The sequence below is a fragment of the Puma concolor genome, chromosome A2, assembly GCF_028749965.1.
Source record: "Puma concolor isolate L17-30 chromosome A2, mPumCon1.1.hap2, whole genome shotgun sequence".
Lineage (NCBI taxonomy): Eukaryota > Metazoa > Chordata > Mammalia > Carnivora > Felidae > Puma > Puma concolor.
Window position 1 is genome coordinate 42,924,750 of NC_141668.1, and position 25,301 is coordinate 42,950,050.

Below are 25,301 nucleotides of genomic sequence, written 5' to 3' on the forward strand. Positions count from 1 at the left end.
CTAACTGCCAGACATAGAACGCCAATTCCTGGGTGAAGGAATAGATGTGTGACACCAGCTTGGCTGATCATGATACGCCTTCACCCTGGCCAGTGATTGGCCCCATGGATAGGTCCATGATCCAAATGGAGCCAATTTCATACAGACAGATTAAGAACATGACTTTCTTTCCCCTAGAATAAGAAGCAGTGGAAAGCTATGTAGGAGTTGTTGCCCGCCATGTTTGCCACCACAAAAAGGAAACATATCTGCAGGAAGTGAATGGGGCCAAAACCAGAAAGAGGCAGGACTGAGAAGTGGAGAGGAGAAAAAAAAACAAAAACAAAAAACAAAACAACCCTAATGACATCTCTGAGCCCTCAGACCCAGCAGTGCCTAACACCACTTATTCCCCATCCTTCTCTGTACATGAGCCAATAAATCTTTTTTAAGTGGGATTTCTGTCACTTGAAATTGAAAGAGCCCTGACTAATACACAGGGTTATTGCAAAAACACTGTCGAAAAGAGACCTCAGAAAAACCAATCCAGAGGTGGGCCAAACAGACACAGGAAGAAAACAGAGTGATCTAGCAGGCGATAAGGCGGGGAAGAGCATGAGACTCAGAGTCAGAACAGCAAGGTTTATATTCCAGCTCTGCCATTTACCAACGACCTTGGAAAAAGTAAGGTGCAACCTTGGATGACAGCGTAACATTTCCACTTAATGGTCTATAGAGTGGATGACTATCCTATTGTTGCCATATATAACATGATGCTCTGAACACTCTTTGTAAATGTTAAGTGCTTGAAAATGGCACTTATTACATAGAGAGCAGCACCATAAAAAAGACTGTGGATTGAAACATAGACTGAAAAGGAGAAGCTAGGCTGTAAGTCACTGAACTCTTGAGAGAGAAATATGGAAACCAGTTAATGGTTGGATCTTCTATAAGGTATCTCAAGGTCAGACAATACTGAATGTCAGTGGTTTGAGTAAAAACATAGGCAAAATCTATGCAAAAACTAGAAAACAATTCTAAGGCCGTGTGTGGGATAGGAGTCAGAAGAAAGAGAAGAAAAGAGAACCAACACTTGTGAGATGTCCACAGTATCTCACTTGTATACCACGCATGCTCTCACATAACCCATGAAGTAACGCTGCAAGTGTCAGGTATTAGTGTCCCCAGTTTAGACTTGGGGAAAACAAGGCTCAGTGCTTACAGTCAAGCCAAGATCTTAAGATTCTACAACTGAATCGCTAGACTATTCCACTGTCCATAAAATACAGTTGAGCTAGACTCTGGAGCTTAGGTGAGGATATGCTTAGTTTTTTTTCCAGATTATAAAGACCAATAAACCAATATTTTAAATAAAATTTTAAATTTTAAAAATTTTGTTGGGAATGGTTTTCTGCTAGATTTAAAGTCTAGTGCTTTTAGTAGTTACTAGAAGTGTGTTTCTCTTCATCTGGGTGTCAAGAATCATGAAGGGTCTGAGATTTTAGCCTGCTTACACACGAATTAACTAGCCTGTTACTATTTTGTGGATGCTGGCAGAAGACATAAGACTCGTGGCCAAAGAGACAAAGACCTTTATGATTCATGGCAAAAGCAGTAGTCAGAGCTTTATGTTGGTTTATGTCGGTTGGTTCCCAATCCCCACCACCAAGGCCCATGAAGGAGACAGAGAAAGCCCATGGCGAGTGCCCACACATGGCATAGGTTACATTACAGGAGGGGAACACTAAAACTAGGGATTTATTGCTTTTATAGCAAGTGAAGGCAAGACTGTTCTTTGTTTGGGGGAAGATGTTACCATCATCCCTCAAGATTGCCTTCTGCAAACACAACTCTGAGAAATATCCTACGTATGGAGGAGGCTGGGCCTTGCATTTTGGGCATACCCAGCAAGAATGTGTAGGGAGGCTGAGGGCCCACGGTGAATTGCCTCTCCCAGCACTGAATCCTTCTCTAGACAACAATGAGGTCTTGTTGCTACTTACCCTCTCCAACTGCAGTTTCATTCATTTGCTCTCCATTGAGATCATCCCTTGCACATATGTCTTTCTTGTTCTGCTTCTCTTTCTTGTTCTGAACTACCAGAAAATTACCTTTCTAGTATCTCTAGTTAGGGCAGGCTACAAGGGATACTCCCTTCTGTGAATTTGAGGACAGAAGGACAGAAGCAGCTATTTTGTCATGTTCTCCCAGTTAAACGAAATACTAATCTACTACCAATCTAATACCAATGCTACTGTGAAGGGATTTTATAGATGTAAACTGTAAACGGTCTTATCAGTTGACTTGAAATTCAACAAAAGGGAGATGATTGTGGATGGACCTTACTTAATCAATTAAAAGCCTCTTAAAAGAGAGCTTAGGCCTTTCCTGAGCTAGAGACCACAGACAGCAGCTAGCTTCTCAGTGGTTCCCCTTTCCCATTAGATCCTCCTTCCTACCTGCCTGCCTGTGGACAGTAAGTTTCAGCTTGGACCCGTGGGTTTCTAGCCTGACATGGTCTTTTGTTCTCAACTTCCTATCCTATGGACTTTGGGGTAGCTAACTTAGTCCCCACAATTATGTAACTCAACTTCTTGTAATAAATACCATAATATATTAAGAAGAATTAACATATTATGTATGCATTTTTAAATGTTTAGTTATTTTTGAGAGAAACAGAGAGACAGAAAGAGAGAGAGCAGGGAAGGAGCAGAGAAGGAGGGAGAGAGAATCCCAAGCAAGATCTCCTCTGTCAGCACAGAGCCTGATGTGGAACTCAAGCTCACTATCTTGAGATCATGACCTGAGCTGAAATCAAGAGTCAGACGCTTAACCGACTGAGCCACACTGGCACCCTAGCATATTATATTTATCATTAATATTTTTATTAATTAACCAATAACTAACACATTTTATATTAATATTTATAATGTATACAAATTATAATAAATATTATAATCCATAATATTTACAATCAACGTATGTATCCTACTGGATTTTCCTCTCTAATTGAACTCTGACCAATATATGTGCCATTTCATGGAAACTGCTCATTTAATGAGACTGAGACCTCCTTCCTGCCAAATTCAATGGCATTCTTAGTCCTCATTTTGAATGACACCTCACTCTTTAGGTTGCTTCTTCTTTGGTGTTAGAAATACCATTGAGGCTTTCTTCCCAGTACATTTCCTATTCTGGTTGTCTTATTCCTCTAACCTTAGTCATTTTCCTAAGAGTATTCTTGCCATGGTATATCTCTTCCTTCTTTCATGCAGGTGGCCTTCAATCATCATGGTCTTTACTATACTATACATTGGTCATACCAATGACTCAAATATATTCCTCTCATTTTCACCATCTCAGAGTCTTTATTAGTGCAACTCTTGCCCAACCCAGTTCATGAAAGATGCATCAAAGAGGAGACCAGCTCCAAGGCTGTTTGAATCTTCCTCCCCTCTGGACTCTAGAGAAACTGCCTTCATGGTTATGATAATGCTGATAAATGAAATTATCATTTATCGAGACTTGATATGTACTATACACTATTTAAGGTGCTTTACAAACATGATCTTATCTAATGCTTCCAATATCCTTATGAAGTCAATATTATGATTCCCTTTTTGTTCTTACACATTTTAGTATTATTTGTTCTAGTTCTGTGAAATATGATTCCCATTTTTTTTATGAGAAATCTGAGAATTGGGGAAATGTTATGTAATAGGTCTTGGGACCCACAGCCAGTAGATGTCAGAGTTAGGATTTATATGCTCAACCCAAGTTCCAAACAACTGATAATACTGCCTCTGTCAGAAGATATGGACAGTGAGGGCATAATCATCAAAGACCATTTACATTTGTAGAATCTGGCCAGGCATGGCAGACTTGAGCAGGTAGCTTCATCTTAAAAGCTGGCAGTAGCCTTTGGGTGACTATTGAAACCATTATAGCCATGAGTCTTATCTAGCTGGTATAATCACAACTGTTCTTTGCCCGTGGCTCCTAATGTAGCTTTGCAGATTCTCCGAATACCACTGTATACCCTCAGACAAAGGATGGCAAGATCTTTCCCTTGCCAAGCTGTCTGTCTCCAGTCATGGACAACGACCCAGCTTCCAGACCATACTACTGTCTCACTGCTACTGCTTTATCACTCCTGATCTATGACCTTGAATCCAAATCTGAACCACACCATATTTGGCAGACCACTAGCCAATAGTCCAGGGGATTTAGTGGTCATTCCCTCTGATGTCAAGTCAGTGCAGTGTTTTTGCAAAATCATGGTGCTTAAGGCATCCTGCAATAGAAAGCAGTAGAACACTGATGCCAATAAGAAAAAAATTGCCTTCTTCCCAAACAAGAATTTTTTGGCAATTATTTTAGTATTGGCTAAAGCCTGTAAATTTTTGGCTCAGTATTTACTTTATGGGCCAATCATCAAATCCTGATGTGGCTGTGAATAAAGATTATGTAGAATATGAAGAATAAATTACAAAGATGGCCATGGAAGCCTTGCAAAATCGAAAGGCATATGTGCCAGGATGGCAGAACATCTTGGCAGATATTTCCCTTGGAAGAGGGGGAATAAGGTAATTATTTCCCTACTCTTGGGACTTTACTTTCTGCTTCTTTGAAGAAGTCCTTGACAAATATTTTACATTTATCCACTTCCTTTTGTGGTAGTTTGTTTGAACATTTATTTCAGTTGGTTGTGAATTTATTTCAGTATTTTCAGAAGTTGGTCTGACAAGTTCACTATATCAATTACCCCAGCCAGTAAAGGGACCACTTCCCACCTTCTTTGTTAGTTCAGTGACATGAAGAGCTCAAAAATGGCCTTGGAATAGCCTCAGCTCCCAATTTAGTTGAGCTGTGATGCTGTTTTCTGATGGAACATTTCTCCTCAGAGTACAGCTCTTAAGGTTCTGGGGATAACATCAAACAATACTGCAGCCACTCTCATTTCTCTTAGTTCCCAGGCCTTTGCATTCTGGCTACAGAGAACATACCACCAGCTATTGACCACTGGTTTAAGACACCTGCTTGTGAAAGATTTTCTTCATCAGGCCATTCCATTAATATCAAGTCATCTGCTTCTGGGTGACAGGAGAGTCATAAATGCTAAAGGTAAGAGTCCTTTGCCACACATCCTTTGCCACCAAATAAGTGCCTTTGTGAGATACCATGTCAATGGATAAGGCATCTGTAGGTCCACAAATAGGAATGCCAGCAGAAGAATTCTGATAAAATAAAGCCAAAGTGTATCTGAGATACACATTTATGCCTGTGAGGACAAATCACTGTCTACTCTGTGCTTTATTAAAGACCATGGCTGCTGAAAAGCTGGGCAATCAACAGTGGCCTTGGCCAAATAAGCTTCGGGGATAAGAAATCCATAATAAGCCTCCATCTTTGCCTCTATTTCCACTTTCTACATGGGCTCATTGAATAAGCACCAATGTTGCCAAAAAAAGGAGAGTGACTGACAGCCACCTTTCCTACCTATTTACTGAGAGCATTTACACATCAATAGCTGAAAAACCAGGTGCCAGGAGTGGTTATTGATTTTTTTCCTAATAAAGATATATCCAAAACCTCAGCTATGATTGCCATAACCACCTTATTAAGTCTGGAACAATCTACCATTATTCTCTAAGACCCATCTGGCTCTTGGATCTGCCAAGCAAGACTAGTTAAATGGGGATGTGGTAGGAATAATCACCCCTGCATCTCCCAAGTCTCTGATGGTGGCACTAATCTTTGCAGTTCCTCCAAAGAATGCCACATTGCATTGAGCTTATTATTTTGGGGCTTCCACTTGGCTCCTCCTATTATACAATCTTCATTCCACATAATAGAGAGCTAATGTGAGTATTCTGCCAATTGAGTATATCACTTTTCTGAAAATGGGAAAAATAACCAGATGAAAATTGGGTAAGAGAAGACACTTGTGCTTGCCAATGATTACTAGTGGCTTATCCCTTTCCCTCTGCTCCCATCGAGGAGGTTATCTATGCACTCCTCAACTTTGAACAACCCAATCTTGGAATCTTGTTTTTTTTTCAGAGGCTGTGTCCTGGGCCCACTTCTCCCAGTACTAATTACTATGTAAGTCAAGATTCTGGCAGAGAACAAGTAGTACATCCAAATTAGGGTAATTGGAGAATGTAATAAAGGGATATTTTACAAAAGTGTGGGTAGATTTAACAGAAATCAATAAGGGATAGAGAAGCCACACAGGGTTAGCAACATCAGGGAGCAACCCCTGGAACTCAAGAAGAGGGAATAGTTATGGGGACTGAGAGCTGTAGCCTCCAGTAAGGATTACAGCCACTGCTAACCTGCAGCCTAGTAAGGAGGGAGCCAGAGAAATTAATACCCTGACTCAAGATACCCCAAGCCAATAGGTTTCCCACCCCCAGTAGACCAATTCTCTCTCTCTTCAGGGAATCTCAATTCCAAAGAAGACATTGCAATGGCACTGTCCAAAACTGACCATGCTTGAGCTCTCCTACTTTCCAAACTCAAGTTGGTCAGCCTTTTCTTCAACTCACTGAGCTACCTTCCTCCTGCTGTAACTCTTTCTTTCTGTTTACTTTCGGCTAAATCAATCAGAGCCATTTCCAGTAACAACGATAATTTGAGTCTCGGGTGGCGAAAAAGTAGAAAATGTTTCTAAAATTTCAAAAACCTAACTTCTGGCCAATAATTAATTCCACTTAATATTCCCATTCAAACTAGTTTTCATAGCTAGAGCACGTTTCAAGTGCTGAAACCTGGAGGATGAGCCAATGTGTCAAAAGAAAAGACGAGGGAAGCAAAATGATCTGAACTTCACCTTCCAATGATTTATAAAATGAGACATGAAGGTTATAAGACAAGTCCACTCACATCAACAATAAAGTGAGCAGAAAGAGGTTGGACTAGGATCTGATGAAAGAAAGACACCAAAAGCTTCTGTGCATGACCCCTCCACCTTGTGCCCTTGAAGAGGTTTTTAAGTAGAGATGAGACCAGCAAAACTATTTTTAGAAGGACCACTCTGGCTGCAGGATGAAAAAGAAGTAGGCTGGAGGAGGGACCCGATTGGAGTTTGCTACAGGGTCTGCGCAGGAGAAGGAGCCCAAGCAGGCAAGGCCAGGAATGGGCTCCAGGAGTGCACGGGGCAGGTGGCTGGAATGTTTGTCATCTGATCATGTGGTGACTGGAAGGATAATTCAGACATCATCATCGATCTCTATTGAGATAAGCAAGAAGAGAATTTATTCCTTCTTTTTATATCCCTTAAATGTGCTTATTTCACTTTGTAGACATAAAAACAAAACAAAATAACAAAAAAAAAAAAAAACCCAACCTAAACATCAATCAATATAATTGGATAAAGAAACAATATTACAATTATGCATTGTAATGTTGTGTATTAATAGGGAGATCTGTAGATCTATGGGAAAATGATCACAATACTGAAATGAAAAACAGAAGCTGCTGATGGTATGTAGAGAATCCTACCATTTTGGAAAAACAACAAATAAAATGTGTGTGTGTGTGTGTGTGTGTGGCCTGAATTTAGGAGTACAGGTGTGTGTGAATAGAAAAAGTCAGGAAAGATCTTCACAAAAATGTTAATGGCCGCTATATTTACAGATTATTTGATGGGAAATTTCTAAATTCTCCATACTATCTGTATCATTTTAATCTTTAACCACAAATATGTTTTATTTCTATGCCTGAAAAAGGTGGAAAAAATATGTTCATTCTGTGATAACAAGACCACTTAAACAAGACCAATGCATATGTTTATAAGAAGAAGCAGAGGATAAAGCCCCCTGTAGACATTACAGCAAAGATTGCTATGGAACGAGAATGGAGTAGGCCTTTTGACACCAAAATACACTTTGGAACAGACCAGAACATTCTCTTGGTGACACCAAACTAAGGCTTTTTACCAGTCCTTTGGTGAAATTAATATGAGAACCCCATGGATACTCTTTAGGGAGTCTTGATTATAATGACATCTAAGTTAACACTGTCGTAACTGTGCAGGATTTTTAGCCCTCATATTTTATTGTCTATCAAGATCCAAGAATTTTTTTTAAATCCATGCAAGTAAAGTAAGATGCAAATGTCGGTGCTCTCCCTTGGCTACTGTCGTCAATGTTTTGGTGGGGAAATTAAGCAGGACCAGCCATTATAATATGGCTTGACTCTCTCTGGGTGTGCTTCACCATCAGGGTTGGTTTTACAGATGGGTGACCTATGCAGCCACACAGGGTCACGTTCAGAAGAACCCTTGGTTTAATGTTCTGCTGTGGTCACTCTAAAATTCTTTTTTTTTTTTTCATTCTTCAATTCTTGATAATTTTATTTTTGACTTTGTGTTTTGTATGTGAAATCCAATGGGGCAATGGAACACGGGAATGATCAGAAGTGACAGGTGCTGTATGCATGTGTTCTTGCTTCTGCTGCACCATTTGCATGTAGCCTTTGAGATGTGCATGAGCAGAGAATCCAGAAGGATCCACCATTCATGGAGTCAAGCAAGACTCCAAGCAAGTTCAAAAAAGCATGTTCTGTCTACAGTGGAGGGAGAGGGGGTGCTGACAGCCCCAAGAGCCTCTGCTCTCTGTTCAAGCCAGAAGTTGCTTTGAATACAAAAAGAAGGCAATCACATTCTAAGAAACCTGAATGACCAAGGAATCCTGTCATATTCTTTCTTACTCTTCTTACTTCCCTGCAGTAGCCAACCATGTACTGAAAATGAGCACATATAAGGAAAAGGAAAAGATATGGCACCCCATAGTACCTTTTCTTTCACTCCTTCCTCATAAATCTGGGAGCCAAAGATAGAGAATATTGGTAGATTTGCACATATAAAGTGAAATAAAATAGTGAGGGTTCTTTGTTCAGCATTTCCAGTGTTTTATAAAAATTAAACATATATACATGTATATATATGAGATATGAAATAAAAATTGTGCAGTTTTGGTGATTCCACATAAGAGGTAAATGCTCTTACATTTGCATTTAAAGTTCGTATTGCACAGTGGTGCCTCAGTTGATTAAGCGTCCCACTCTTGGTTTCGGTTCAGGTCATGATCCCATGGGATCCCATGATCCCATGGTTTGTGGGTTTGAGCCCGGCATCAGGCTTTGTGCCGGCCATAGCCTGCTTGGGATTCTGTCTCTCTCTCCTCTCTCTGCACCTCCCCCACTCTCTCTCTTCCAAAAAATAAATAAATAAACATTTTTAAAAAAACATTGGTATTGCACAGTATGAGTACAAATAGTAAATTCAAACTAAAATGTAGAATTTTCATTTTTCTTTACTTATACTAGTACTGAACCAAAAAAATTTACATACCATAACAAAGTAAGAGACAAACTGTGGAGGAAAAAACAAGCTTTGTATTTTAGGACCTTTAATGGTACTTTTTACTGCATTTTGAACAAGAGGTCCCAGATTTTCATTTTGCAGTAGGCCCTGCCAATTACGCAGCCAGCCCCACCTGTGATTGCAGCAGCCGTCAATTCAAGTGGCTTTGGGACGTTTTGGTGGTAACTTGATGGAGGCAGTGGCGAAGGCTGAGAAACTGCACAAACATCACTAAAGGCGACACAGGAGAAAGGGGTCTGGAAGGGAGGTGGGGCATTGACTAGTAGCCTTTAGCAGTGCCCCTTGTGCAGCTTTCCAGGAAGGACAGGGACAGCATCACTAAAGAGAGATGCTTAGTGTAAAGAAGCAGGTTCATCCCTTTAAACTGCATGGATTTCTCTGCAATTTAGTGCTGAAAAGTGATGTTAGAGAAAGGCTCTTTTCTCATATGATTGCTGATAACCTTCTGTCTATTACTCAAGCTCAATACTTGGATGTATTTGTGCAGCAAAGCTGAGCCCTTCCTCTCAGGAAACCCAGGGAACAGCGTGATAGATCAATTGATTTGTCAAGCCCCAGCAGACAGAAACAATTTCCTTGGCTAGACTTGGTTAATGCAGATGGCCGGCTCCTTCACCCTTAGTACACCTCAGCCTGGCCACGGATAATGTTTCTGGGAGGATGTCACAGTCTCCCTGGAAAGCTCTGGGCTCTTCCTCTAGGCATTTGAAAGAGAAGATAGCACAGCGCAGCACCAGCCTGAGAAAACCATTAGCGTAACTTGGGTGTGCCTGGGAGAACAGATTAGGTTGTAAGGTGCCTGCTGGTAGTCCCATTGAAATCTGATCCTGCCTTCCGTTCCTGTGGTGTCAACCACCAGCACACCTGAGGCTCAAGGTGGAGAGAAGACAAAGAACATACCAGCCAAATGCCAGTTCTTTATACTTGCAGCACTGGCTTCTAGCCTCTGTCTGATAAACTGAGATTGTGTTGTCAAGAAGCACATGACTTTGGTACCTTAGCAGATTCTCTCCTTACTGATTTTACTGCTTTGAAGGCAGGGAGGAGAAGAGGAGAGCCTCCCACCCATCCTCTACAGATACTTATATCATTCTTCACATTAAATGCTCCAACCATCTCTAGTCCCGTGCAGGTGGGCATGGGGTGGGGAAGGGCTGAGAACTCTGTTACAGGCATTCCGAAAACCACAGTAGGGCTGGAGTTCCCTGCTTCTGCACAGCCATTTGCCCTCCATCACTTTAGTTCCTGGAGTACCTTCCCTACTTCTTCATTGGCTAGTGTTCATCAAATCCATTTCCTCTTTTTCCTGGCTACACAGGTAAGACCACATTTCCCAGCCTCTCTTGCTGTAAGTTGTAGCCATGAGACTGGGTTCTAGCCAGTAGAATGAGAGCAGAAGTCATCAGTGTCACTTCTAGGCCTGAGCCAACAGACCTCTTTCCCTTGTGCAGACTGATGCAGAGGACCATAGCACCAGGAGAGCTGAGTGATAAAGGTGGTTGGGCCACAATAAAGAAGCGATCCTGGTCCTTTCATCTCCACTTGAAGGACAGCCACCCTTTAATCATCAGGAATTTCCATTTTGGAAAGGGAGAGATGAACTCTTATTATATCTAGGGGTTGTTTCAGCAGCCAGGGTTACCATAACCAATAACAACTGACTTCCAATAATAGCGTTCATCCTCCTGGGGACTTAGCCACAGACATTAACTGTTCAGATGTCCTCCAGCCGTCTGAAGACTCCCTGATCTTTGATATTTCATTTTAAAGGCTGAAATTCCTTCATACTTTAGGGGGAAATCATGGCTCTCCTCTTCCCACCTCCATCCCTACCAGCGTCTCCTGGGGTTCCTGAAAGACTTACTTTTCTCCTGATCACCTCTTGCTCTGACATCACACAGGTGGGCAAGGACATGATGGGGTTCTTTGGTCTTTCATGTTTCTTACAGCACCATTGTCTTCCTTCTGCATTCAAAACAAGTTCTGGTTTGAGTGGAAGCCATGGAAATTGTTGGCTTGTTCTCTCTTTGAGTCCTGCTGAAGTCCCATGCACCAGGGTCCACTGAAATTCTGTACCAATGGGGGTATTGCAAACACTGACTGTGAGTGGGGAGGCAGAGAACAGTGGATGTGTTACTACACCTGTCTCCTGTACTCGGGCACAGGCTCTATTGTCCTATCAGACTAACAATACAGAGATTCACAGATAGGATATTAACCGTTTTAAGAGGATGAAAGCAGAGCATTAAATCTCAAAAGGGATTCTTTGCTCCTGGGCCCTTATGTGACTGCACAGTTCACGAGCCTCTGAGTGTAACTCTGGAGAAGTACACCCCCTTTGTCCTTCCTCTCGCTGGCTGGCAGAGCAGGTGTGTGAGGCCAGGGGAAGAAGGGACAGATCAGAGGGGAACAGATGAAGACTGCATGATGTAAAACCTCTTTCTGATTCTTCCACTGGCATCATCTGCGATGATGTTTGTGAACTGGATTTTCCTTTGGGGAACGTAATTAAGTGTTGCATCATGCGTCAGGCCTCTTGTGGAACAAAAGTAGAGCCAAAAGATGGGGCATTGGTGTGCAGGTTACATGTGCAGATGTGGGGCTAGGGATGTGCACACAACAAACAACTTTGAATAATTGAACCCTGTTCAATTATTTTGTTCAGGCAAAATAATTAACATCCTTTGCCTGACCTGCCACTGGGAACTTTTCTCTGGTGTGGACTCTCCCAAATCCTGCCTCCTGGCCTCTCTGGGTCCTCACTCTCTCCATTAACCCCCTACCCCCATTGCCTTTGGAAGTGCAAAATGTTTTCTACTTTATATGCAGGGCAGTTATTTCCACTTCTGATTGATCCTGATCTAATAGGCCAAATTATGCTACCAAGTTAATTGCTGAAGGAAATAAAAACAAAACGACAAACAAAAACGTGGCTTATTTCCTTTAAGAATTTGGCTGCCAGTATTTACATAATTATTTTTCTCCCAAATACTCTAGGAACAGACTTTCTTGACATGGTTTTAAAACCCTCAGAAATCCATCCCTGCCTCCCTAGGTGAGTGTGGAGACTCTTCCTCTGGTCTCCTATAAAATCTTGTGCATATCATACATATACCTACATATACATATAGTCAAAAATCAACAAAGCCAGACGTTAAAATGCTAAAATAGATTTTATTCAGCAACTGTTGATAGCTGAGAAAGAGCTGAGCTCCCTTCCAATTTGTGCAGTGGTGACTGGGCATTTCAAAGGGGAATGAGGGAATCGGGAGAGGGGTGGTCAGGGATGTGAAAAATTACAACAGGTTGGTCAGTTAAATGCATCAAGTCAGCTGTGTTTGCTGGCTGGTAATTGAGGCTGACAAATGAGGATTCTGTCCTCCCACAGAAACTGGGAGACAGAGGCCCTATTCTTCCTGATGATTACATTCCAGAGAAATCGCTTTCAGGTCCTTGAGAAAGATGCCACTGCCACATATTGTCAATTGTAAGCCCTTTGTAGTAAATTGTTAAGCAAGGCATCTCATGTGTACAGTCTGCTCAGCCACATAAGAAAGGTCCCTGGGCCTGGAACAGTCCTTACCGGGAGATAAGGGGCCCACACAGTCTGCACTGGGCTTGTCACCTTGTGTGGGAATATCTTTCCCTGTTTCAGGTGTAATGTGCTCCTTCTGCGTCAGCATGTGTCAGCCATCCTCAGGCACACCTTCAGCCTTCAGTATTTCCAGCTCCAGGGGAAGAGTCGAGGCCCTTCCACCGCAGCAAAAGATAGGTGAGCACAGCCCCATTGCCTCGTGTCAACTGTCGGGGACCTCCACTAGCCATGGGGTCCAACACACATTATTGGAGCTGATCTAGCTCTGTCTCTGCTCTTTCTATGTGAGTAAATCATTGTTTCATACAGTGCTTGACCGTGTTGGCAGCCCTGAACTTTCTCAAAAAAGCAGTGAGAACTGGGTCATCTTAGGGACATGGCCTTATGTTACTAGAAGCCCTGCCAGAGTTTGGTCATCTTAGTGTAGGAAGAGGTTTGGATGGAGTAGTGATGTGACAAAAAGTAGTTCTGCAGCTCTTAACATAGGCATAGACATATTCATACACAAACACACATACACATACACAAATGCACACATACACATACATATTCACAAACACAAACACATATACATTCACATACACACATACATATACACAAACACAAACACATGTACATATGCACACGCATAAACAAACACAAACACATGCACATACACATATACATACACAAACATATACACATACACAAGCACATACACAAACACATACACACACATATGCACATATACATATATATATCACACACATGTAATCTTTTTCAATGAACTTTCAAAGATACTCATCCCTCAGGCATAAGGCAACTCTGCCCAGAGGAAGTCCAATTTTACAGGTCATGCTCTAACCCTAAAGGACAACAGGAAAAAAATCCAGATCCAGTACAAAATATGGTCTCCTCTGAAGGGCTGCTACGGCCATTCTGTCTCACAGCTATTTCTTCTTCCTCACCGAGCTGCCAGGACTCTCAGGTTTTGAGTGAGATGATTCATCATAACAAGTACACTAGCCCTCGTGTTCCTTTTTTTTCCTCTAGTGATTTGATTTCCTACTTTTATTTCTTCAACTATGTTGTTTATATGTCCCTGGATATGAGGATGGTCGAGGCAGGAAAAGAAACTAACAAATATGTGACACAAGCTTAGGTTTTTGCCTCAAACTTTACCGTGGCTTGTATCTGTTACGGGTGTGGAGAGCTAGAAGCTAATTTGGGAAGAATTCATGGTGTGAGTCTTCAGTGAGCATGTCCTTCATACAAGGCACAGTTGTCAAGGCAGTCCAGAGGAGGAGGGGGGTGTCTTAGTTTTCTATTGCTATATAACAAACTACCACAAATTTAGCTGCTTAAAACAACATACATTTATTATTTCAGTTTCCAAGTGGAATCCAAGCACATCCTACCTAGGTGCTCTGCTTGTGGTCTCCTAGGGCTACAATCCAGGTGGGTATCATTTGGGGTACAGTCCTTACTGGAGGCTCTGGAGGAAACCCTCTTCCAAGCTCACTCAGATTGTTAGCAGAGGTTACCTTATAGATGTAGGATTGGAGGCACTGGCTTTTTGCCAGTTGTCAGCTGGAGGCTACCTGTAGTCTTTGCCACCTAGACCTCCCCTCCCTCCATATGGCCTCTTACTTTAACAAGCCAGAAGGAACATCTCTAGGGTGAGTCTACTTAGCATGACAACATCTTAGGTAATCATAGGAATGATATCCCATCACCTTTTATACTCTGTGGGTCAGAAGCAAGTCACAGCTTGAGTCCACACTTGAGGGGAAGGATTCCACAAAGGGATATATGTTGGGAATCAAGGATTATGGGAGAACACATTAGAATCTGTTACCATAGGAAGATATAATATACATATTATCAATTATAGCTTCTGGCCTCAAGGAGCTTATGACAGAATTTAGCAACAAAAAAAAAAAGATGTATAAATATGTACTAATACATCAAATAGAAATATTATGATCCATAGGCAACAGAAATCACATCAGCTTACAAGATCATGAAAATTTTCTGAAGGGCTGCCACCTGGGCTCACGTCTGTAAGTAGAAGACATTTTGTGGGAATGGAGTCTGCAAAGATGGGCAGGGACCAGATTTTGTTGGGTGCTAAGTGCCAGGATTTTGCAGTCTATCACACAAGCCTATACTTCCACACATAGGGTAAGTGGTGCTGTGCTGGGAGTTGATATTCAAACCAGGTAAGCAAGGCCCTTCATGGAGCATTGGTTTTACTAGAATACTTCCTGGGGAGGAAAACACATTAGTTTTTATATTAGGGTAAGTGTCGCGGAGTAGGATGCAGAATTGAAATTTATTTTTCTTAAGATTGGAGACTCCAAATCATTTTTCCTCTGGCTCTGGTGGAAATTATCGAGAAGGAGCAGCCCTGAGTAGCTGCTGGCCAGAGCAGCCACCAGATATGGAGGTGCAGGGCAAGAGGAGCCAGACACGCATGCCCCTGGAGGATGGGAGATAGATGAAGGGCCCTCAAACAAGGAGACTTTTCCTTGACCAGGTCTTCCCAGCCTAATCCATGCTGTTTCCTACTAGTGTGAGGAAGAGAAACAAGTTTAAAACTGACAGCAGAAATCTTTAGGGGGTTAGGCATGTTGGCACTTTTTCCTCCCAGGGTTAAGGCTACTTCAGCAGAGTTTTGCAGCTGGTGGGGGAGGAAAGGGAACAGTCTACCTATCTTGGACTCTCCCTCGCAATTGCGAAGAGGCAAGTGCTGAAGATTTAGACCGGTGGCTGGCAGACCAAATCCATGGTGAGCCAGGCAATGGTGTTTGCATATTTAAATGATTGGGGAAAAAGATAAAAAGAAGAAGAAGATTTCCTGACACAGGAAAGCCATATGAAATTCAAATTTCGGTGTTTATAAATGTAGTTGAATTGAAACACAACCTATTCACTCCCTTATGTATTGGCTATGGCTGCTTTCACAGTTCAACGGCAGAGCTGAGAAATTACAACAGAGGACAGTGGCCTACAAAGCCTAAAACATTTACTATCTGGCCCTTTACAGAAAATGCTCACCTTGCTTAGAACCTTTACAAGAAGGGAGGCTCCAGTGGACGCTAACCTTTTCCCATTTGACTCCAGATCCTCTGCTCGGTCTTCTGCAGTGATGTCTGTCTACATGCAAGCTTCCCAAACTGCTCTATGAAATGGTAATAGGTGTTCTACGGAGCAGAAAAAGTTCTATAGTAAATCAAATCCTGGGTTTTAAAAAAAGGATAAAATGATTTTGCTACTGGAAATGTTCTCAGCTCTTTAAATATACTTTGTGGTAATCCAAATTGAGGAGATAAATGTTAGCCTTTCCCAAAGTTATTACCTCACTCAATAATTTCTTTTAAGGAATATCTATTATTATCTCCAAGTGTTCCATACAACACAGGTTCATCAATACTACTCCATACCTTTATCACATATCAAGAAATTATGTTCCAATTTGAAGCAAATCTCTCTTCTTTTTTTTTTTTTTTTTATTTTATTTTATTTTTGGGACAGAGAGAGACAGAGCATGAACGCGGGAGGGGCAGAGAGAGAGGGAGACACAGAATCGGAAACAGGCTCCAGGCTCTGAGCCATCAACCCAGAGCCTGACGCAGGGCTCGAACTCACGGACCGCGAGATCGTGACCTGGCTGAAGTCGGACGCTTAACCGACTGCGCCACCCAGGCGCCCCAGCAAATCTCTCTTCTTAGTGCAGTCCCCTTTGATCTTCCATTCCCCTCTTCGGACATATAAGTTTACTGGGACGATTGTGCATATCACCCCTTCCCTCACTAGAGGCATGCTTACTCTTTTACTGTGCCCCCCACCCAATCTGTGATCTCATTCTCTCCCCTCCCCACAAATCTCCCCTTCACGGACATGGGAAGGCAGCAGTTTTCAAGCTGCAAGTTATAATCCATCAAGGGGTTATGAAATTGATTTAGAGGGTCAGTGACCAGCATTTAAAAGCCAGTAAAATAAAAGAGGATATAAAATATCAGAGTGCATCACAATAGTACTTGGTGAAATTTTTGTATGGGTTATGGGTCACAGCATAAAATATATTTCTTACTTTGGGCCATTGTTAAAAGTGTTTAAAAGCCATTGTGCTAAGGTGCTAACCAAATAAAAGAACACAGCAAAGTCTTATAGCTAACATTTGATTAGCAAAACTGTTGTATCTGTCCCACTATTAATTCTTCTCATGCGTTTCCACCCCAGGGTATCCATTTTAAATTGCAAACATAAGGACCCAAGGACTGCGTCTTTTGATTAACCTCTATATCTTCTACCCCTGACTGACTGTGGGACTCACTTCCCTACGGAGGCTGCATAAATATTTGATGTCGATAATGAAATGAAATTAAAAGCTAATAGGATAAGCTCTCCAGTTTCTACTGCCACTGTCTGTTAAAGGATGGGAAATAGCCCTCTATGTCACGTCCACTTCTGTATGGCCTTCCAGACCCCTCGCTACACACAACCTAAGATGACCCAAGGGGCACTTCTCCCTTCTTCAGCAGAAAGTGCACACCTGTGGCTCCAGCCTCTTCCCCAACTGCAATCTTCCCATGTTTCCCCTCTTGCCAGCCTCTGCACTAGCCACCATCCAGGCACCCTCATGTGTCTACACGCACTGTCACTCCCTCTGCCTCGCAGTTTCTCCCTCCACACTTTGTGCATGCTGAAATCCCTCTTACTTGTGAAAGTCCATGTTGCATAGACGTCTGTGTAGCCTGAACACATGGAGCTACTTGCATTATTTTTCATGGCCCCATAGGACCTTATTCAAGCAGCTGTACAGAAACAATGACCCCGAGCTGTAAGTTTTGATGTGTCTATGGCCTCCTCTTGCCCATTGGCTTCTCTAGGGCAGGGGCTGTGTTTTATTTCTCTCTGAATGTTCCATGCCTGGAATGGTGTGGCTCAAAGTAGGTGCTGGTAGTGTTTTAAGTATAAATGAAAAAGAAGAGGTAGTATGAAGTATCAGAGGGATGCAAAGTTTTCTTATGGGATACACCACATTCCTTTCTCCCCCAAACTCCTGTCCCTCTCCAGCACCCAGGACAGAGCTGCCTGGCAGGCTGCGGAATCTTTAGATCTGTTAGTGGAACCAAGAGAAGATGCACACATGCATTCCAAGGATCTCGGGCACAGAACTGATGCAGAGCCTCTTCTGCATGGACTAACTCTCCAGAGATTTCCTGTCAGGCCATTCTGTATGCAAGGAAGAAGTTTTAAATGCTCATAGAACTCTAATGTGACCACGAGCTAGTACGCCTGGTAGTGGATGATTAATGACTTGTAGAATGAGCCCAAATGCGAGCTTTATAATAGCTGTGGATATGGAGGACTGCAGAATTAAGAAGTTTTGTTCTGAACCTCTTGCAAGCTTTTCTGTTTAGATCCCACTCTTTTTTTTAAATTTTTTTTTCAACTTTTTTATTTATTTTTGGGACAGAGAGAGACAGAGCATGAACGGGGGAGGGGCAGAGAGAGAGGGAGACACAGAATCGGAAACAGGCTCCAGGCTCTGAGCCATCAGCCCAGAGCCCGACGCGGGGCTCGAACTCACAGACCGCGAGATCGTGACCTGGCTGAAGTCGGACGCTCAACCGACTGCGCCACCCAGGCTCCCCTAGATCCCACTCTTATACACCCTCCTTCCATCCCACACCCACCTTGTCTTTGTTTCCCCCCCAGAACTACAAGACCGTTTCTCTCACCCCAAGCCCACCAGGATGACCTGACCTGCAGTGCCCCAAACTTGTCTGTGTGGCAACAGTGTTTGATGCCACCGTCCATCAGAGCAGTGCCTTCTCCAGGGACTAATTCACCAGAGGCTGCAAGATCGTCCATAGGATGTGCCTCACTGGAGTCAAAGAAGTTGCTGAAAATTGAAAACAGGTGAGCCATGGGTTAGATTCCACCAGGAAATCCATGCACAACTCTAGGAATATTTACCTTTAGCCACATAAACCCCAGAATAGAGAAGGAAAGTAAATAAGGCCCCTAGGCAAGTTCTGGCCCTCAACCAGATGTAAAGGGAAAGTGATCTGTGGGATTCTTCATTCTCCTTGGGATTGTGGCTTCTCAAGAAGCAGAACTGAGATTATTAAATTTAGTCGTGAGGTTGCTGGCACCAGGCAAGAGATCAAGTAGCACCAAAGAGGAGCAGACCACACTTGATGGAGGCTGATGATGAATTCCTCTTTAATTAAATTCGACCCAGTGGGCAATCCACGGTGTACACAGACCATATTCAGCTGTGGGGCCTCAAAGGCCACTGAACACCTGAGTGTCACAGACACTGAGGCAACAACTCCAATGCTCATCTCATTCCTTCCAGGCATGCTTGCACCTAGTGACCCTCCCCCACATCAAGACACCACTGTCTGTCTCCCCGCCACCCCCCCCCACAACCCCGAGGAACTGGAGTCTTGTCCTCGTAACCTCCATCCCTCTCACTTACCTCAAAACCTCAAGACTTCCCTCCCTAGATATCTTTAAATTTTCCTTACCTTTAAGAGAAAAAGAGCATGAGTCAGGGAGGGGAAGAGAGAGAGACACACAGAGGATCTGAAGCAGACTCTGAGCTATCATAAGAGAACCTGATTCTGGGAACAAACTCACAAACTGTGAGATCGTGAGCTGAGCCGAAGTCCCTTACTTAGCCCACTGAGCCTCCCAGGCACCCACACTCCCTATGTATTCTTAAATCCCTTCCTCTTCCATAGAACCTCCCGGGTCCTTTGAGTGATCAACCAGCCTTGGGTGACCTGGCCCGTGCCTAGCTCTCCAGCCTCAGCCCTCTCTGACACCCTCCGGCTTGACATCTCGTGCTTGGGGCCCTGCCCGCAGCCCTGCAGCAGGAAACGTAAGCAGAGGCAAGTGGCAAACAGGACAGAATCTGTAGCATATATAAAAGTCTGACAGTTTTCATGTATATGACATATATAAACAGTTACTATGGATCAGTAAGCAAATCATGAGCTGTCCACAAAGAAAAATCTATATATAAACAGCCATCCGAAAACAGAAAAATACATGTAGGGAGAATAAACATAAGGGATAAAAGCCCAACCATCATAGTAACAAAAGAAATACAAATTAAAAGGACGATGAATATTTTCTGCCTTTGTAGGTGAAGTAAGGGGTGAATTAAGACCTCTCCTATGCGGCTGATGAAGTGCAGATTAGCAAAGATTCCTCATGGGAAACTTTACTGCGTGAAAAAAGTCTTTTAAAATCTGTAAAACAGTGACTAAGCAATTCCACTGGTACAAATTTATCCTGAGGAAATAATTAGTAGATTGAGAATTTTTTTCACTTTGGTGATGTATAACACAGTGTGGTTTCTAATGGAGAATACATAGAAATAATCCAAAGTGCCAACAATTGGGTACTTTTAAAGTAAATTCCATACAATACACTACACGCATCTATTTAAAAGGGAAGTATGGAAGTATAACTGTTGACAAGAGACGGATGTTTGTTCGTAAATTTTTAAGAGAAAAAAGTTTATAAAAATATGACACTATTTTTTATTTCAAAAAAGGTATATGTATGAAATGACAGGGAGAGTATACACCAAACCATATACACTGGTTATACCTAGAATAGACTTGCTGGTGAAGAAATTTGGGGGAAGCCTTTCTACATTTTTCCATCTTTGAACAATAATACTGATTTATTGGTATAATAAAAAGTGGTTTAAAAATAACTCAAATAAAATTGCCGAACTTAGAGTTATTTATTATTGAAGGAATAGACTTGAGCAACTTAATTTTTAAAATAAAGCCAGCCATTTACTTCAATCCAGAAGACATTTATCCATCTAGAAGCCAGGCGTGGTTGTGTGTTGGTGTAGGGAACACTGGTAATTCACACAGTCGCTTAAATAAACCTTGTTAAATTACAAATTATGAAAATTTGTTTGATTTATGAGTCTTGACTATCATGCCCAAGCTGTTTTAGTGTTGATGAAGCTAGGTGATATAAAGAAAATGCATTTAAAACTTAAATGACACAGTTACATGGGTATACACATGTCAACGCTAATTGAACTACACATTTAAGATTGGCCCATTTTGCATTAGGCAATCATACTTCAAAAATGTGAAGGCAGAAAAATAAAAACATTCATAAAAATGACATAAAATATTTCACATTTTTCATCTTGAGCTTTTAATGGGTCTGTAATGTTGAATCAATTAGAAGCCAGAACACAAGAGTACTTCCACTTTTGACTGATGGATGGTGTAGTTGGTGTCAAACAAGTCTCCCACTGAAAGCAACTACAGAAGCTGGATAAAATAACAACTATTAGAAGTCATCAGGGAAAAAACAAGGACGCCATGCTTCCTTATCAAGGCCTAATTCTCACACCATGAAAATCCTATAGAGAAGGGAATGCATTGACATGAGCTGGACATTCTGTGCTCTTGAGGTATTTTCTGTCCCGTAGGTTGTGTTTGCGTGGAGCTCAATACTGAGAAACAAAGAAGAAAGAAATTTTTGAGAAGGTAAAATCTAAGCAGAAACTTTGATTTCTGGAAATGCTAGAGAGAAAAAAGAAAAAAAAAATGAGTTGAGAACACACAAAGAAGAAGGGGCCCTGATAAAACTCTAAGTTTTTGTTGAAATTCTTAAAAGACACAACTTGTAAGTAGGGGAAACCAGAAATAGATCTGATGCCACTGAACACAGATGATGTGCCAATACTTTGTCTGCCTTCCAGAGGTAAGCAACATCTTTCAGAAGAAAATAACATCATCTGGAGCTTCTGCTATTTTTCATACATTTTGATATTCAATAAAAAATTGATATGAATAATAGGAAATAGAAAGAAATCATTGAAGATTAAAAGACAAAAGTCCCAGAAGATAGACTGTCACCCAGAATCACATAGATGTTTGAGTTATCAAATACAAACTTAAAGATAACTATGATATATACCAAAAAAAAAAAAAAAAAAAAAACTATTGGAAAATGAAGAATTTTATCAGATAATTGGAATCTATGAAAAAAAAATCAAATGGAAATCCCAGAACTAGAAAATGTAGTAAATGATATTAAGTATTCAACAGATGGGTTTAGCAGCATATTAGACATGGAAGAACAATGAACTAGTTTAACAGAAAGTTGGCCAACAGAAAATATCTGGAGTGAACCACAAGGAGAAAACAATGGAGGGGGAAAAAAGATGGAAAATAAGAATACAGAAAAGAGTGAAGACACTCAGGGAGTGTATAATTGATGTTCAAAAATGGATAATCCATCGACAGATGAATGGATAAAGATGTGATATATATATATATATAATGAAATATTACCCAGCAATCAAAAAGAATGAAATCTTGCCATTGGCAACTACATGTATGAAACTAGAGAGTATTATGCTAAGCGAAATTAGCCAGTCAGAGAAAGACAAATATTTTATGACTTCCCTCATATGTGGAATGTAAGATACAAAACAGATGAACATAAGGGAAGGGAAACAAAAATAATATAAAAGCAGGGAGGAGGACAAAACATGAGATTCTTAAATACAGAGAACAAACTGAGGGTTGCTGGAGGGATTATGGGTGGGAGGATGGGCTACATGGGTAAGAGGCATTAAGGAAGACACTTGTTTGGATGAGCACTGGGTGTTATACATAAGGATTGAGTCACTGGAATCTACTGAAATCATTATTGCACTATATGATAACTAATTTGGATGTAAGTAAATTAATTAATTAATTTAATTAAAATGAATAAATAAGATTGGTAAAGTAAAAAAAAAAAATGGACAAAAAGAATGAGAATAAGACAGACATAATATTTGAAGGGGTTGGCAAAGAAATTTCCAAAACTGAGTTTCTTTAAAAAAAAAAAAAAAAAAAAAACACAAGAAGAGGCTAGATTCAAGAAACACAGCAAGCCTTAAGTATTAGGATAAATACAAAGGAAACCACATCTAGGCACAAGTAACTAATTGTTTAACACCAGAGACAAGGCAAAGATCCTGAAAGCAGTCAGAGAAAAAAAGATACATTTTCTACAGTAAGTCTTAAGTCTATTTTTTTAACAGAAATTATGGAATACAAAAAATAAAACAACGACAACAAAAAAGAGTAAACATCACATCTGCCAGGGAAATACTGAAAGCTTTCCCCTGAGATTGGGAATAAGAAAAGAATATTTGCTTTCACTACTTTCATTTATCATTGAACTGGAAGTCCTAGCCAATACAAAAAAGCAAAAAGAAAAATTTAGAAATAGGAAGACTTGGAAGAAAAATGGAAAGGTGTCACTATTCACAGATGACATGACTGTATACCTTACTCCCAGGGAGTCTAGAGAAATGAAGAGATGGAAACAAATCCAGGATTGAGGGGCAAGGCAGACAGGCTAGGAGTCCATTTGCCACAAATAATTTGTAATGTGGATTAGCCACAAGGCTGATGATTCTGAGTCCTTTTTGAGCAATTAGACATTGCTGACTGTAACATTAGCTCAGGAACTTTTGAAGATCCCCTAGGAAGGACACTATTAGCAATGTTTTAAAGCCATAAGGCAGCTCCCTGTGTATAACCATCCCCAACCTCTCAGCCATTCAGAGTCCAGGCCAATGTCACCTCAGTGAACCCAAGAGGAAATAGACGAGCCACTAACACCGTTGGAGTATGGGCCCATGTAAAGAAAGTACTTTAAGCCCTTTCTGGAGTTGATGTTCTTGAACGTCTGATTTACACTCAGACCATACCGAGAGTTTTGGTTGGTCACTGAAAGGAGTAAAGTGGCTTGTGAACAATATCTGAACATCCATGCCTCCTCTGAGTGTACATGCATATGAAGAAAAGTGAAACCCAGTTTCTTCACTGCCCAATAAAGATAAGTTGAATGCATTCCATTGTTGAGCTTCATTTTGTTTCCATGGCTAGCAAATCCTCTGAGATAAATGTATCATCTCCTAACGATCAGAACTGGGTAGTTTTTGCATCTCCAGAATTGGGAAGTTCTTCTTCCTAATACAGTACCTGTATATGTGGGTATGGTGAATATGTTCCAAGCGTAAGCCTAACTTAAAAGATTGACCCACTACTGTTCTTAGTAGAGAATTTTATTAGTAATGTTGATCATTCCCATCTTAGACATATAGTACACGCTGCACTCAGAAGGGTTAGGATTAACAGCACAATAGCAATGCTTGAGCTGAAGTCTAGACTGACTCTGAACTCAGAGCAATGACTGCAATGACTTGTGAGTAAAGAGAGGGCCAAGATAAGTGTGTGTAATGTCTCACTCATATTCCTTTTATTCACGATCAAAAGGGACCTACTGCACCTAAAAGCCACAGGTAAGCCAAGTATCGACAGAGTGTTGGTGCATGGCTTGGTATGTGGGCAGTGGGTGATTCCTAGAAACAGTGTGTTTATTTCACTTTTTTTTAATCTTAATGTGTAATATGGATATAGTGAAGTCCATAAATCTTGACTTAAATTTTTACAAAGTGAGTACCATGTACTTACTATCCAGATAGAGAATATTTGCATTCCAGAAGCTTCCCTTATGACACAAACTCTGTATTCATTAAACAATTCCTCATTCCCCCTAACCCATCATTCTGCTTTCTTTCTCTATGAATTTGACTACTCTAGGTACCTCTATAAGTGGACTCATACAGTATTTGTCCTTTTGTGACTGGCTTATTTCACTTATAATAATGTCTTCATTATGAACATGGGTGTGCAAATAACTTTTTGAGACCCTACTTTAAATCCTTTTGGGTAATATATACTGTGAAGTCAAACTGCTGGATCATATGGTAATTCTGTTTTTAATTTGTTGAGGAGCTGCCATGCTATTTTCCACAGTGGTTTCACCATTTTACATTCCCCCCAACAGTGCACAAGGGTTCCAATTTCTCCACACCTCTGGCAACACTTGGTTTTTTTCCTCTTTTTTTTTTTAAAATAATAATTATCCTAGTGGATGTGAGGTGGTATTTCATTGTGGTTCTGCTGAACTTCTTGACCAGCGCACTCACTATAAGATCCAGCCCCAAGAAGCAGCCTGCCATGCCGGCATCCTGGCCAGGCCTCCTGAGGAAGAGTCTCAAAAGAGAGGGAGAGAGGATAGTTCTTAGAACTCATAATTGGTTCCTGAAATGGCCATTTGTTGAGCTTAATTGTGTTAAGTCTAAGACATACTATGTTTATCATGCACACATGCGCAGTTAAGGTGTAGACCTATGAGGGGGGAGTGATCAAATCGGATAATTTGCTGAGTGAGTGCCGAATTTCTGGAAGTGAGCACCATGGCCGGTTCTCCATTGCAAATAAAAGA

General features: G+C 41.3%; 2 long non-coding RNA genes across 2 annotated transcripts in view; both read left to right on the forward strand.

Annotated features, from left to right (window-relative positions):
- LOC147583123 (uncharacterized) overlaps positions 1–5,097 on the forward strand; it is a 49,882-nt gene extending 44,785 nt beyond the window's left edge. Inside the window, exon 5 of the long non-coding RNA XR_015242849.1 lies at positions 4,949–5,097. This is a non-coding gene — a long non-coding RNA (uncharacterized LOC147583123). The remainder of the gene's footprint in view (positions 1–4,948) is intronic.
- A 6,953-nt stretch (positions 5,098–12,050) lies between these two features.
- Positions 12,051–20,890, forward strand: LOC147583124 (uncharacterized). Its single transcript, XR_015242850.1, has 4 exons — positions 12,051–13,142; positions 14,334–14,402; positions 18,672–18,875; positions 19,706–20,890. It is a non-coding gene; the product is annotated as an uncharacterized LOC147583124 (long non-coding RNA).
- The last annotated feature ends 4,411 nt before the right edge of the window (positions 20,891–25,301 follow it).